This window comes from Lactuca sativa, chromosome 5 (assembly GCF_002870075.4).
Source record: "Lactuca sativa cultivar Salinas chromosome 5, Lsat_Salinas_v11, whole genome shotgun sequence".
Taxonomy (NCBI): domain Eukaryota; kingdom Viridiplantae; phylum Streptophyta; class Magnoliopsida; order Asterales; family Asteraceae; genus Lactuca; species Lactuca sativa.
Window position 1 is genome coordinate 339611620 of NC_056627.2, and position 15242 is coordinate 339626861.

Sequence of the window (15242 nt, forward strand, 5' to 3'; positions counted from 1 at the left end):
TCACTTTAGTTGGAATCGGTTGTATGCCTTCTTCCATGACGGAATATCGAAGGAATTAACATTTGCATTGCCAAATATGCATTTAGTCAGGTTGAGTTTCGTTTGGATATTTCATAAGGTGAAGAATGTCTCTTTAATTCCATTGAGGAGAATAGTTTCTTTGTGGATTTTGATTGCCATATCGTCAACATATACTTCGATGTTTTATCCGATTTGGCTTTTGAAAAATGCTTCTTTTATAATATGATATATATATATATATATATATATATATATATATATATATATATATATATATATATATATCATATTATAAAAGAAGCATTTTTTATTTCACCGCATTCATTTGAAACTTACATGCATTTTTCCTTTCACTACATTTATTTGAAACTCCCATAACTTTTCAATTTCTTTATAATAATAATTATAAGTTGGTAAATAAGGTTAAATAAATATCAAACTTAAAAAGTAATCATATATAAACTAAATTTCAATACTAAAATAATATTTTTACTTCTACGTATAAAGTTATGTTTTTTTTTTAACTTTTAACATATTATACTTAATTTTTTAGTTTATATATAGTATTATGTAAACCATTATCATTTTAAAGATACAATTTTGGAACATTTAGTATAAAATACTTAAATTATAAATTTAAATATAGCATTACAGGGTCAACTTAAATATAAATCTTAGTTTAACTTAAACAATCCAAAAAATATTTTGTAAATAGTTAAAAGTGATAAATTGTAGGGTCTTTCTAATAGTGATTATAAGTTGGTTAATAAAGTTAAATAAATATCAAACCTAAAGTGTAATAAAAAATAAACCAAATTTTAATTTTAAAATAATATATTTACTTCTATTTATAAAGTTATGTCTTTATCTTTTAATATATTATACTTAATTTATTAGATTTAAAATGTTGTTGTATGTAAACAATCATCAGTTTAAAGCTACAACTTTTGAACAGTTTTGACAAAATACTTAAATTATTAATTTAAATATAACATTACAATATCAACTTAAATATAAATTTTTGTTCCACTTAAAAAGCCAAAAAAATATTTTGTAAATAGTTAAAAGTGATAAATTGTAGTGATAAATGCAAAAAGTAAATTTTAATCTCAATTTAACTAAAATATTTCCTAAAAATATTTTTATAATCGTTAAAAATTTTTAAATAAGTAACTTAAACTAACTTACAATAACAATAGTTAAAAATAACTGTATATAAATGATTATATTGTTACCTTTAAAATAAAAAAAACAATGTTTGATGTTTAAAAAAATTATAATGATAGAAATTAAAACATTAAGCAAATAAATTTTAAAAAATTAATTAACAATAATCACAACTATAAATAACATTAAATCATACATTATATTTAATTTTATTCATGTGTAACTCCTGGCTAGAAGTCATTCAAACGATTGATTTTTTTTTTGAAACGACAAATCTGACCTACTCGTAAATTACACCTTAAATCCACCTATGTCCACGACGGGACTTGAACCCTCAACCTCAAGGAGGAAGGGCAACACCGAATACTGTTAGACTATAAGTCATTTGGTTCAAACGATTGACTAAACCACAATATTAAAATCTCATATTATATTTCTATTTATAAAATTTTGAGTTTAACTTTTTAACATATTATAGCCAACCTATTAGTTTAATTATGTTGTCGTATGTGAGCAATTATCATTTTAAAGTCACAACATTTGTATAATTTATGAGTTGATGCAAAATAGTTAAATTATTAATTTCATTATAATATTAAACAACTAACTTAAATCAAAATTTCTATTAAACTTGAAAAAAAAATCGAGAGACTGTTTTATAAATAGTTAAAGAATATAAATTATAGTGTTAATCCTAAATTAACAAAAAACATATGAAACTATTTTTTATAATCATTAACAATTTTCAAATAAATAACTTACAAATAACTTATAATAAGAATAGTTAAAAGTAATATTATATAAAAAAAAACTATAATATTTTCTTTAAAAAAGAAAACAATGTTTTTTATTTTAAATAACTACAATCATAGAAATTAACAATATTCATCAAATAAATTTTAAAACCATTAAATTTCTTAAACCAAATTAAATAATTAAGAGTTTCGAAATACGTTATTTTAAATAACTTACAACAACAATAGTTAAAAGTAAAATTATATACAAAAATTATATTGTTGTCTTTAAAAACAAAAACAATGTTTTATGTTTTAAATAATTACAATGATAGAAATTAAAATCTTAAGCAAATAAACATTTTAAAATTAATTAATCATAACAACAACTATAAATATCATTAAATCATATATTATATTTAATTTTATTCATAAGTAATCTGCAGATAGACGTCATTAAGACACTTAGGATTATACAATTTTAAAAGATATCCACATTATCTTATAAGTAAAAACAAAAAAATGTTTATACCAACTTATTATAAAATTCATTATATAAAAGCTAATAACAATGTTATTGATATATTTAAAAAACATATATTTATAAAAATATACCAATGAAGAGGCCCACAAAATCATAGGGCCTAAAACATATTTAACATATATAATAGCCTATGTTAAGTTCTAGCCCAAATGAAATTAGGTTAACATGTTTTATTCAATTATTAGGAGCGACACATCATACAAGGACTGAATGGGAAAATCTAAAACTTAGGAAAAAGAAAAGCGGGAAAATCTTAAATTTAGGGAAAAAAAATGCTTGTATTTATTTGTTTGCTGATTACACGTATGCATAGGGGTAAGTAATTGATGGCTAGTGAATTGTCTCCAATCCTCGACAACAACAATTTCCTTATTTATTTAAAATCAGAAGATTTCAAAAGCAACTAAGTAGTTTGAGTTCTTACAATCTTAATTCTTTCTTTTTGAAAATCAGAAACAACAAACCATTTCTCAATTCTTACAATCTTACAATTATTCTTATTGCTTCTCGAAAATTAGATTTTAGAAGCTTCAAATTCAATCCGACTAGAGGTTTCGAAATTAGGAGGTACATGGAATTTCTGATTTTTCATTTTTTCCTAGTTCGTTTTTTGTTTTTAATTTTTGACTTTTTGGTTTTTGAAGAGACACATAAATCAGTTTCAAAAACCAGAAAAAAAAGGTTATAAGAAAATCAATTTCTGATTTTTGATGACACAAGCAATAAAATTTCATTTTCTCCTTTCTGGTTTGTTTCTGATTTGTATTTTTGAAAAATTTCTAATTTACAAGAAGTAAATTAGTTTTTTTTTCATTTATTCTTTTTTTTCCTATTTACTCGAGTTCAGAAGCATTGAAGCAACAATATGTTGAATGTTAATTTTTAGATCTTTTAAGTTTTAAAGCCTATTTTTTGTCCTTCATTGCTCTAGGAGCAATAAGATGAGACATCAAACAAGCGAAACGTCAAGTATGATTGTATTTTTGAAATTTAGATTTAGGGATAGACTAGTGACAACGAGAATCATCATACTTTTTAGGGTGCAATGACATATATGTGTTTTGATAGTACTGACATTTGGAATAAAATATGACATACAATATTTTTCATTTTTATGTCTTTTCATTTGCCCTACATATAAAGAATATATGCACAAATTATAAAATCATATAATCAAAATGAGTAGAAATGAATTTTATAACTTTTTAGCTACCATAGCTAATGGATTTCAATAAATACTATAAATCGTACACTTTTAGTATCAGGCACATATTAACCACTAATCAATCGTTACGGAATCTTAGGTGTCAAAATGTGGATTTTAGATAGTCAAAAAGAAAGGGGACGTGCTATATCCGAGAGAATTTCTTTAAATTTCTATGAATAATCAAGTCATATTTCTTATTTTTTTTTTTCTTAGGATTAGCAATAAATACCAATGTACTTTTGTTGAATTGTTTATTATAGCATTTTACTTCCATTTATTACTATAGAAATCAAGAGTACAATGCTATAATTGAATATAATTTTCAAAGTACAATGACTTAATATAAAAATAAAAATAAAAGCAAGTGTTGTAAAAGTAAAATGCTTAAACAAAATTAAGTATATTTAAGCATCAATTGTTTTGCTTAAATATCTACATTTTCAAGTTTTAGGGTCTACCTTTTTGTTAAATTGCAAAAAGTTTTCAAAATTTCACGAGCGCTAGTAAAAATAAGAGTTTATTTAAAGAGTAAAATAGATTTGTTGGTTAAAAAAGAAACTATCAATATAAATATATGCTTGATACAAAAAATGTACTACTATTTATAATATTTAATGAGTATAAATATGTGCTTGATACTAAAGGTGTACGATTTATAATATTTATTGAAATCTATCGGCTATGGCCTATGGTTGCTAAAAAGTTAGTAATATTCATTGCTACTCATTTTGATTAATATGATTTTATAATTTGTGCATATATTCTTTATATTATATGTAGGGCAAATGAAAAGACGTAAAAATGAAAAATACTGTATCTCATGTTTTATTCCAAGTGTCGTACTATCAAAACACATATATAATGGTATATAGTTCGGACGATACTGTATGTCATGTTTTAATTATGATCATATGTTTTATAATACAATTAAATTTAAAATATAAATATATGATTTATTAAAATAGAATACTAGTATATGCATGGTTTAACATTTGTTAATAAATATTGATATTGATATCTCTTAAAAAAGTCTTTTTCTTTGGGTCAGAAAATTCTCTGGAAAATCACTTTCTCATAAAAGATATCCACAATTATATTTCAGCTACCGTGACGTAATGGGCCTACTGTCAATTTGGCCCACTCTACTTTGGCTCTATTTGAAGAAAAAAAAATCACATTACTTTTTTTTTTGGGTAAAATATTGCAATAATCTACAGTTAAAAGAATTGAACATGAAATAGTTGTAGAATTGATTTCTGTTTACTATATTTATTTTGATTTTATATTATGAAAGATATAGATGAGGTTAGTAAATATTCGGGTGAAGTTGGTGTGGTTCATGTATAAAGTTAATATTAAATGTTACGCATGTGAATGAGTAATATCTCGTATATATATAACTATTCGGCTTGGTTTATATTATTTGTATACTATAAGAGTAGAGTAACCCATGTGAAGTTGTAAATATAGAATGTAGTGCAAAAAGTTATGAGAGATTGAGAGTAAATGATATCATGTGAATACGAATTAAAATAACAAAATAAATTAAATCGGTTTAGGTAAAAGTAAAACCGATCTAGGATAAGTTGGGCATATGATTTTAATTGTCAAACATGTGTATTTTGAAATTATTTTTGGAAGTGGAGAATATTATTACCAACTAGGTGTAAAAGTCGTGTATTAAACGGGTTGATTAAAAAAAAATATTAAAATATTAATAATAAGTATTTTTTAAAATAAAATTTTGAAATAAGGAATGACATTTTAAAATAAGAAACATATTAATTGCAATTTAGTATAATATTTATTACATTTAATAGTTTAGTTATATAACTATATGTATTATGTGGCTTTTTAACTTTAAAAATTAAAAAACAACTTAGAAATTGACATGTGGATATTATTTATTTCAAAAATATCACAAAATGATAAATGTTAAAATTTATGAGATATTGACATATGACAAATGGATCTTCATTTATTAGGGTAGATTAATTAATTAAATAAGAAGCTAGAAAATAGAAAGAACATATTACAAAGAAACAATAGAAAATGAAGAACTCTACAACAAAAAAATCCGGTTCATCTTACATTTTATATTAAAAATCCAAAAGTGAAATTAAGCAACAATCTTATCAAATATCTTTGAATTCCTATGTTTTGCCTTTCAAAAAATAAAATTGTTCTGAGAACTCCAAATAGTCCATAAAATTGTTATGTATCAAAACACTTCCGTTGAAATGCATTAAGCTCTTTCTTCCATTATGAGAATTGCAAAACGTAATTATCATTTAATCAACGTCAATCCCTTTTGTCCATCAAATTGAGTTGTAGGCGTTCTATTTAACCATCAATGTTGTCAAGTAAGTCAACAATGGTTTTGATACAAGTGTAGTAGTACGTGACAATTAAATCCCAATTGTAATATTTCGAAGCAACACAAAGATATGGGTGATTTTTAGTCTTATGCCTCACATCCATTTTTATTTTCTCTAACACTAGAATTTCCACAGATTTTTACATACTAAATAAAAGTACGACAAAAATAGTAAAATTTGTGGGTGATGAAATTTAAATAACCCGAAAGGTGGGAAGTTCTTGGTATTTTCTACGTATGTGAAAGAAGAATTGATTGATGATATTGTTAGAAAAGAAAAATAAAAGATTTTAAATGAATAAACTCTCTAGGAACATTCGAGGCTTGGGGAATGGGTGAAAGAAGGTTGGTTTGTGGTATTTATTTGGAAAGGAAGCTCACTTTTCTTGGGATATAAGAGATGAAGATGAAATGTCTAAATATTTCTTTGTATTCGGTTGGTATCTTATTGATTTGGGAATACGTATCTTTTCAAAAGAATGGGTGTACTGTAATGACCACTATTTAGCTGTTGAGGACTTAGGTTGCATGGAGTGGAATATGCGAAGGATGTCGCCAGCCTCGCTAGTGAGTGCCAAACACCGCCCTGGCTTACACCAAGGGGCTCGCCACTATAGCCTCGCCATGGATATAGTGAGAGGAGAGAGGAGAGAGAAAGTGTGAATGAGCGTTGTGATTGGTTGATTTGTATTTATTTATTTATTTTAATTTTTAAACCTATTAAATTAGAACACCATCACTCTTCGATTTTTTTCTACTACACATGCTAAACTTATATGGCTTTAGAAAAAGTATAAAATCATATGTGGCAATGTGCTTAGAGTGCTACCACTCTTTCCAATTTTTTTTTTTAAATCATTTTAATTTTGTTAATGTTTATTCACCTCGAGATGATGAGATAAATGAGACTTTAGGAGTTTATCATTGGATCATGGAGACTTCATTATTTATATTGATTATAATAACATGAGGCGTGCAAGTCAAATGTGTATATTGTTGTTAAATTGTTGTAGTTCACTTTACCTAATTAGAGGAAACGAACTTTATGAATATTTTCTTGTTGAAGGTTTATTTTGTTAAATTGTTCTAGTTCACTTTATCCAATTTAAAGAGGAAACAAACTTTATGAATATTTCCCATTAAAGGTCATCAGTTTACTTGGTGTTAGAGAAATAAGGAATCAAAATAACAATATGTATTACCTGGATTGATTCAAGGATCGTGTTTTAAACACTTTTCGAAAATTGTAATTCATCCCTTTTGTTTGGGGTACACAAATTCAGAAGTGGGATAATCGAAGAATAAAACCAAATCGTATTACAAGCCTAATTTGAATTGAGAAACATAGAATACCTTTGCTTGATGTGTTCTTTAGAGATAGATCAAATCTTAATGAAAATATTTCAAGTGTATGTTTTGTAACCCATTTTCTGGAACATGCAAAATGTTCTTATACAAGAGGGAAAGTAGTTAATAGTGGTTACTGATAGGTTTTATAGGTTACAAAAAAATATGTGGCGGAAAAGCTTAACCCTAAGTTCACATACAACCTATTGGATCTAAGTTTTCTCTATTGATAATTAAGAACTTTAAGAATGCCCTACTAATTTCGAAAATCACAAAGGGTTTTAGGGTTTACATACCTTTTGATTATTGTAGCAAATAATGAACAATTCCTTCTTCAAAAAGTAAGCACCGGTAATCTCGTGCATCTAATGGTTTGTACCCAAACCCTAGCAATATAAGACTTGAGAGGGGGAGGGGAGGGGATGGAAATTTTTGGCTTTAAGTCTCTTAGAGGAGTGACCGAAAATAATGAACCTCATAAAGGTTTTATATAGGTGAGTAAGGAGTCTTGGATAAGGCCGGTTTTCATAGATAACCCTTATCCATTTTCTTGCTCCTTAAGGCTTCCAAGAAGCCCAAGGAACCTCCAAAACCATCCCCCTTACATGGGAAGGTTATGCAATCCTTCAATGCTCAACTTTTAAACATAATGCCCTAATGCCTTAATCCTTTAACCCTAACCCGTTTGATTAAATGCTATAATACTTACACCATAACCCATATGACTTAATGCCATAACTCTATAACACTAACGTATATGACTTAATATAATAATCCTTTAACCCTAACCTATATGAATTAATGCAATAACACTTTCACCTTAAAACATATGAGTCAACCCATAACCCTTTAACCCAAACCCATATGACTTAATGTCATAACCCTTTTACGACAAGCCTTATGACTTAATGTCATAACCCTATAATCCATAAACCATATGACTTAACGGCATAAGGTGTTGACACGTCATCATGACTTAGTCATCGGTTGACACCATGCCCCACTTAACGGAGAATGGATGGAATATTCCAATTCTGTTAGTATTCTGTTAGGGTTTCATCAAAGTTTTGAGTCTTCATATCTCTTGACTTCTTGATCAACATTGAAAGTATGTTAAGCATCATGAGCATCATGTTGCTCCATTATCTTTTAATATGTCACCAGCTTATAGAAGTTTCAATGGTTAAGTTGATTTGTTTCTTGAATGTTGGAATGTGTCTTGGACTTGAAGATGTACAAACACTTTTTCATGATGTTCCATAGAGGAACTAGATGTGTCATTCAGAACTTGGACATGTCATCATTGTACGTGATGTGTCATGTGCAATTCTGATGAGCCACCAACATGTTCATGATGCTCTATTGACTTGAGATGAGCCACCAATATTCATGTTGAGACATTAATGTCTTGATGAGCTATGGAGCTATGGATGAGCCAACAATATTTCAGATGAGCCATCAATATTCCATATGACCCATCAATGTATTGATGCTCCACATATGATCTAGATGTGCCATCTGAGATCATGATGGTCCAACTTTCTTTCAACAAGTGCTCCACGTTCAATAAATTCCCCATTTCAATTGTAAGAGCTACAACATCTGATTCTTCAAACACTTGGTTTGTTATTATCATCTATATAACTTGAGATATTTTGATAATATTTGTTACAGATATATAGGCAAGTGCTCAACTTATTTCAAGTGACAATCACATACACATATTTTCCAATAGTTTCCCCTATGTGATGGTTACTGAAGTAAGGAGTAAAAATAAAAGATATATCATGCATAATGAAATTTTATAAATAGAGTTATTAGTAACAAAAAGAATTTAATCCATATGTTTAAACAGAAAAACATAATAAAAACACACAATCTACACTTTATTCCTCAAATTTAGTAACCACTGGAAAAAATTCAGAAACCATGTGAGTTCTTGAATTGTATTCACTCTCAATGTACTACCTTGATCTCTTATTCTCTTCAAAAGATTGATAATTTCTTGGATAAATTCTGAATAGAGAAGATGTTTTTGAGAAGTCCTCATGATTCTCAATTGCCCCTTAGATGAAAACACAACTCATTTGTGTGGTTTTTTGAGTATGTTCCCTGTTCATTCATTTCCACAGTTAGGTCCAAACTTGGTTTATTAGCATCCTTCTCTCTGAATGGAATTATATCCCAATCAAAACTGAAGTCAACAACCATGCCCAGAACTGTAACATTAGGATTTCCAGGTATCATAATCAAGGTATTTGTTTTGAGTTAATGAGTAGACTCGACGAGTTGGCGCCTAAACTCGTCGAGTCAGACCGTGACTGATGACTCGGATTAATGAGTGGACTCGACAAGTCAGTGAGTGGACTCGACGAGTCCGTGCTGTTGGCAGAAACCCTAAATCTTCGGGCCTGAGCCCTATTTAAAGGCACTTATGGACTTCATTTGCGGCTACCATCCCTAAGAGAGAATCCCATCGAGCTTGAGCGTGTAGTGTGAGAGAGAGAAGGCCATTTGAGCTTATTGGTGTGATTTTGCAAGAAAGGAGATGAGCTACAATAAGAAGGATCAAAGGAGGTTGCTATTCAGAGTCAGCCAAGCAAGGAGTTTCATTTTGAGGTACCAAATCGGACCCCTCTTTCTCTCTATTGTATGGATTTCATTATTTGGGGTTAGGGCTTGAATCATTCCTTTTTAGGGTTTCGGATGCCTCAAACCCCCCTCTTGCAAGTTGTGTAGGGCCGGCCCAAGCCTAGGGAGAGCTGGGCCATGGCCCAGGGCAACAAATTTTATGGGGCAACATTTTATTTGTACCTAATGTTATGGGAACTGTTATATTGGGCCTCATTTTATGTCTATTCCATAATGTCGTTTTAAATAGAAGGGGAGACATGATTCATGAAGCGGCAAAGTTAAGTTATTCAAACAGAAAAAATAAATGCATGCCTAATTAACGCATCAAACGTCGAGATAGGAGAATACGAGGAGATGGGCATGCGAACAGAGCATTTATTAGTCGATGCCGCTTGTTATTACATTTTCATAATTCTCAATCTAAATTTCTCCTATACTTTCATTCTTCCTTTGTCGTAAGTCCTAGTTCAATATTCTAAAGTCCTAATCTGATTTCATTTGTGTTCCTGGACATACTTTCTACTATTTCTTAAGTTGCAAGCATTGATTTATAGTAAGATTTTGTGCTGGTATTTTCTTTTTCTTGTATATTTGGTATTTTAATTATATATTGACGGTTTTGTTTGAGATTTTTTTATTACTTTGATTTCATCTGATAGGGAAGTTTCTCTTTCTTTAGTAGTGAAATGCCAAAGAATCATGTTTATTCCAAGTTGTTTATGTATCTATCACGCGCCCACTCATCATTCTAGTTTTATTGTGAATATTGAAAACTACGATTTTCTTAACAGAAAAAGCCGATGGAGGATTCGGTTTATATTGTAGTTATTCTACTAGTTTAAGACTTTATCTTCTTGTTGTGTTTGGATCTAATCGAAGCTTAAAAATACCTATATTTATGTTTGTGGCTTTAAATTTTTGACAAGTTGCAAGTGTTTATTGAAAGTACTAGATGAAATGTTTGGCAAAGTTCATGAACTAAAGTGGCTAACCATGGTCCTCATCTCTGTTTATCATATTTATAAAAACAATTTATCATAATAATAAAGAAATGGAAAATATATTAGTGAAAAAGATGCTGACGATAGTGTTTGAGAAAAAGATTTGTGGTAGGCCGTGTACACGAACTATATCATGTAAAAATATGAAAGTTAATATTTTTTTCATTGATTTTTCCATTAAGTTATAACATAAATATATTCATCAAGTTTGCAGAAAATTGAAGTAGATTTGTTTTTAATCGTTGTAACTTGTAAATTCAATTATTATAACTTATTGAATATAATATGTATTGTTGGTTTATATATATTTTGGAGTGCCAAACTATTAAAAGATTTGACTGAAGTTTGAACTTTTATTTTATTACTAGTTATAAGTGTCTTAATTTGTATGCTTGCATTTTGCATGACATTTGCATTTTCAACCTCAAAGTTTCACTCTCATAGAGAAACAATGGTGATCTTTAGTTATTTTTTTTATTTTCTTTTGTTTATTATTACACTTCTTTGTGTCACATTTTTGCAACACATATGTTGGTAATAAAAAAAGATACATAGGGGAATTATTAATTTTGGTTGCCCTGGGCATCGAAACTCAAAGGACCGGCCTTGAAGTTGTGTTCGAGATCTGGACCCTTTTAGGTCCAGGGAGTCCCAAACATCCAACTTTATGCAATTCCAATGAAGTTTTGAACCTAGGTTGCCATTTTAGGACCCATTTCACCAAAAAGAGCCTTATGAGTGATGCATGAGTATAAAGGTTGGACCTTTACATGACTTTTGAGTGTTTAAAGGTCAGATCTATAAGATAGAGAAATAGGTCTGACCTCAGGAGGTCATTTGGGAGTTGCCATGGAGGAAACTCGCCGAGTCCATGAGAGGACTCGACGAGTCGAGTTGGTTGCCTTGCGATTCGTGATCAGTGGTAACCCGTCGAGTGAAAGGTTAACTCGACGAGACCGAGTGAGGCCTTAGAAGGTTCAGAGGATGTACATGAACTCGCCGAGTCCCATGAGTGCACTCGGAGAGTCTGGTCAAAGTTGGATCGTTGACTGAGTTGACTTTCGTTGACTTTTAGTGTTTGGTCAACATTTGGACTTTGGGTCTTGGGGGAGGGTAAAATGGTATTTTACCCTTCTGAGGATTTATAAAGGGGGAATTAATCTAGCCTTTGAGAGCCGTTGTTAATTAGATGAAATTGTTTATGTGCTTAGGCGGAGGCTAGATCAGTATTCGAGTTCGAGATTATCCGATTTACCCGAGGTGAGTCTTCTCACCATACATTACCTAGAGTAGTATCTATATGCAGACCGGAGGGTCTTATGTGTTATGTGTATGTGTATGTCTGAGATTTATGTGCATTGTGTTATATGTATGCTATGTGTTATATAGACCGGACCGGAGGGTCCAACGACTCATGAGGCCAGAGGGTCCTCGATCAGACCGGACCGAAGGGTCCAACGAGCTAGACCGGACCAGAGGATCCAACGAGCTACGAGACTGGAGGGTCCCGTTGAGACACATTGACCAGATTGTCATACCGAGTTATAGCCTCAAGTAGCTTATGTGTTGTATGTGGTATTTTGGGGAACTCACTAAGCAATTATGATTACCGTGTTATGTGATATGTGTTTCAGGTACCAGTGAGGATCGCGGGAAGGCGCCGGCATGATCCGTACACACTGATAGAGATTTATGTATTCGAGATTATGGGATGTGTTTTCTGAACAGATATTTGATACATTGAGATTTGAGATTACTGTGTGAAATTGTTATGTTTGAAAATGAAAAATTGTTTTGAAAATTCACGTTCTTACAAGTTGGTATCAGAGCCTTGATTTGAGGGATTCGGATTCACCTTCGGGCGTATCTGAACTCAAACTGAGGATTTGAGAGAGCTTTTCATAAGAAGGAACAATTTTTCTAAAAGAGTAAAAGATTTTGAGAAAAGCAAAAAGGAGCAGTGTGTACGATCAGCCAACGCCCGAACGGTGATTTCCCAAATACCCTTACATTATGTGTTATGAGATATTATGTGATATGCTATGCATGCTAGAGTAGGCTAGGTATTCATATCTAGGACTAGGGTGGCCTGATTTGTGATGCCTTAGCCTTGGAGATTACTGCTACTATGAGTTCTTCGAGAGTGAGTAGGTAGCAACGAGGAGTTTATGAGTGGCCTACTAGAGAGTAGCATGTTCGTAGCGAGATATAGAGTACTTGTGATCTGGGATCCTAGGAGGAGGACTTGGGGTGAATGCTGATGCGTTGTGGAAGGTAGTATAGGGCCCATACTACTGGAAACACAGGATCAGCAACACGAAGCCACCAGAGTTTGATGAGACTCAGGATCCGATAGCTGCGATGAGATGGATCTCTAACATTGAGGGATGGTTCTACACATATTCTTGTCCGGAGCATCTGAGAGTACGGTTCGCGCTGAACCAACTTCGCTTGGGAGCGAAGGACTGGTGGAATCTTGTGACGGCTGACTTCACTCTTGTAGAGATTACAACGGTGACCTGGGAGAGGTTCACCACCATGTTCTGAGATGAGTATGTTCCCCATGTGGAGAGGGAACATTTGGCCCAGGAGTTCTTGTCCCTCAAGCAGGGGACAGAGTCTGTGACTGTGATCACACGGATGTTTCATGAGAGGGCGTTGTTTTGCCCTGAGCACGTGTCTACTGAACAGGCACGTATGAGCCGATATCTGAGAATACTGAGGAGGGAGATTCGTGAGTTCGTGGCAAACTCGACATACCAGACATTTTCTGAGCTCCAGGGAACTGCCCGGAAGAGGGAGATTGAGCTAGAGACTCAGGCCAGGGAGGAGGCCGAGTCTCAAAGGAGGGACAGGCGACCCAGTGTAGTCACAGCCAGCAGCCAAGCGGGCGAAGCCCGTTGATTTGAGATCTGGGGGTCAGAAGGGCCGCATTTGTGGGAAGTGCGGCAAGAGCCACGAGGGGGTATGCAGAACGGGGGTGTGCTACAAGTGTGGCAAGGTGGGGCATTTCGCGAAGGATTACCCCAAGGGGCTTGCAGTTTGCTTTCACTGTAACCAGACCGGCCATCGGAAGGCCGAGTGCCCGCAGTTACTCCAGGGATCAGCATAGGGACATGCACCTGCTGCTAGAGCTACCGAGACCCGGCCAGCGAAAGCTGAGACACCGAAGGCTCGCGGGAGAGCCTTCCAGTTGACAACGGAAGAGGTCTGCGCAACGCCCGACGTCATGGCTGGTATGTATCCTTTTATCTTCTATTGCTGAGTTTGGGATTTTGTGCTTATATTGTGGTATGCTTAGGTACTTAAGTACTTTTCTTGTGAATTTTGTACCTGCTTTGGTGTTATTAGGATTTAGCCAGCATATCAGTATCCGATGAGAGGCGTTGAGTCGACCTCTGCGAGTTTCTATAGCTGACGAGCCGGCGGTATATGCTACTGATGTGATTCGAGGATGTGTACTCGAGATTTTTGGTATTGGGTTTCCGATAGATCTGGTACCGATTGCGATGGGGGATGTCTGTGTCATCGTGGGTATGGACTGGTTGAGCCGATTCAGAGCTTTTATCGACTGCAAGCGTTAGTTGGTGACCATACGAGACCCTAGTGGGGGAGTGCTTACGGTATATGGCGAGGGTACTTGATTGGGGTCAGCATTTTGCTCAGCTGCCAGAGCAAGGCAAAGTCTACAATGGGGCTACAAGGGGTTTGTAGCCTACGTGATGGATACGTGAGTTGCCACCAAGAGGCGGAGTTCTGTCGACGAGGTCCCTATAGTGCGTGAATTCCCGGATGTTTTCCCCGAGGAGTTGTCGGGTGTGCCTCCAAAGAGGCAGGTGGAGTTTCATATTGATTTGGTTCCGGGAGCAGCGCCTATTGCCAAGGCACCCTATCGCCTTGCGCCACCAGAAATGCAGGAGTTATCCTCGCAGCTTCAGGAGTTGTTGGGGAAGGGATTCATTCAACCGAGTAGCTCACCATGGGGAGCATCGATCCTTTTTGTCAAGAAAAAGGATGGTTTACACCAGATGTGCATTGATTACCGGGAGTTGAACAAGTTGACGGTCAAGAACCGTTATCCACTACCGAGGATCGATGATCTGTTCGATCAGTTGCAGGGTGCATCTTGGTTCTCCAAGATTGACTTGAGGTCGGGATATCATCAGATGAGGGTGCGGGATGAGGATATCCCAAAGATGGCGTTTAGGAC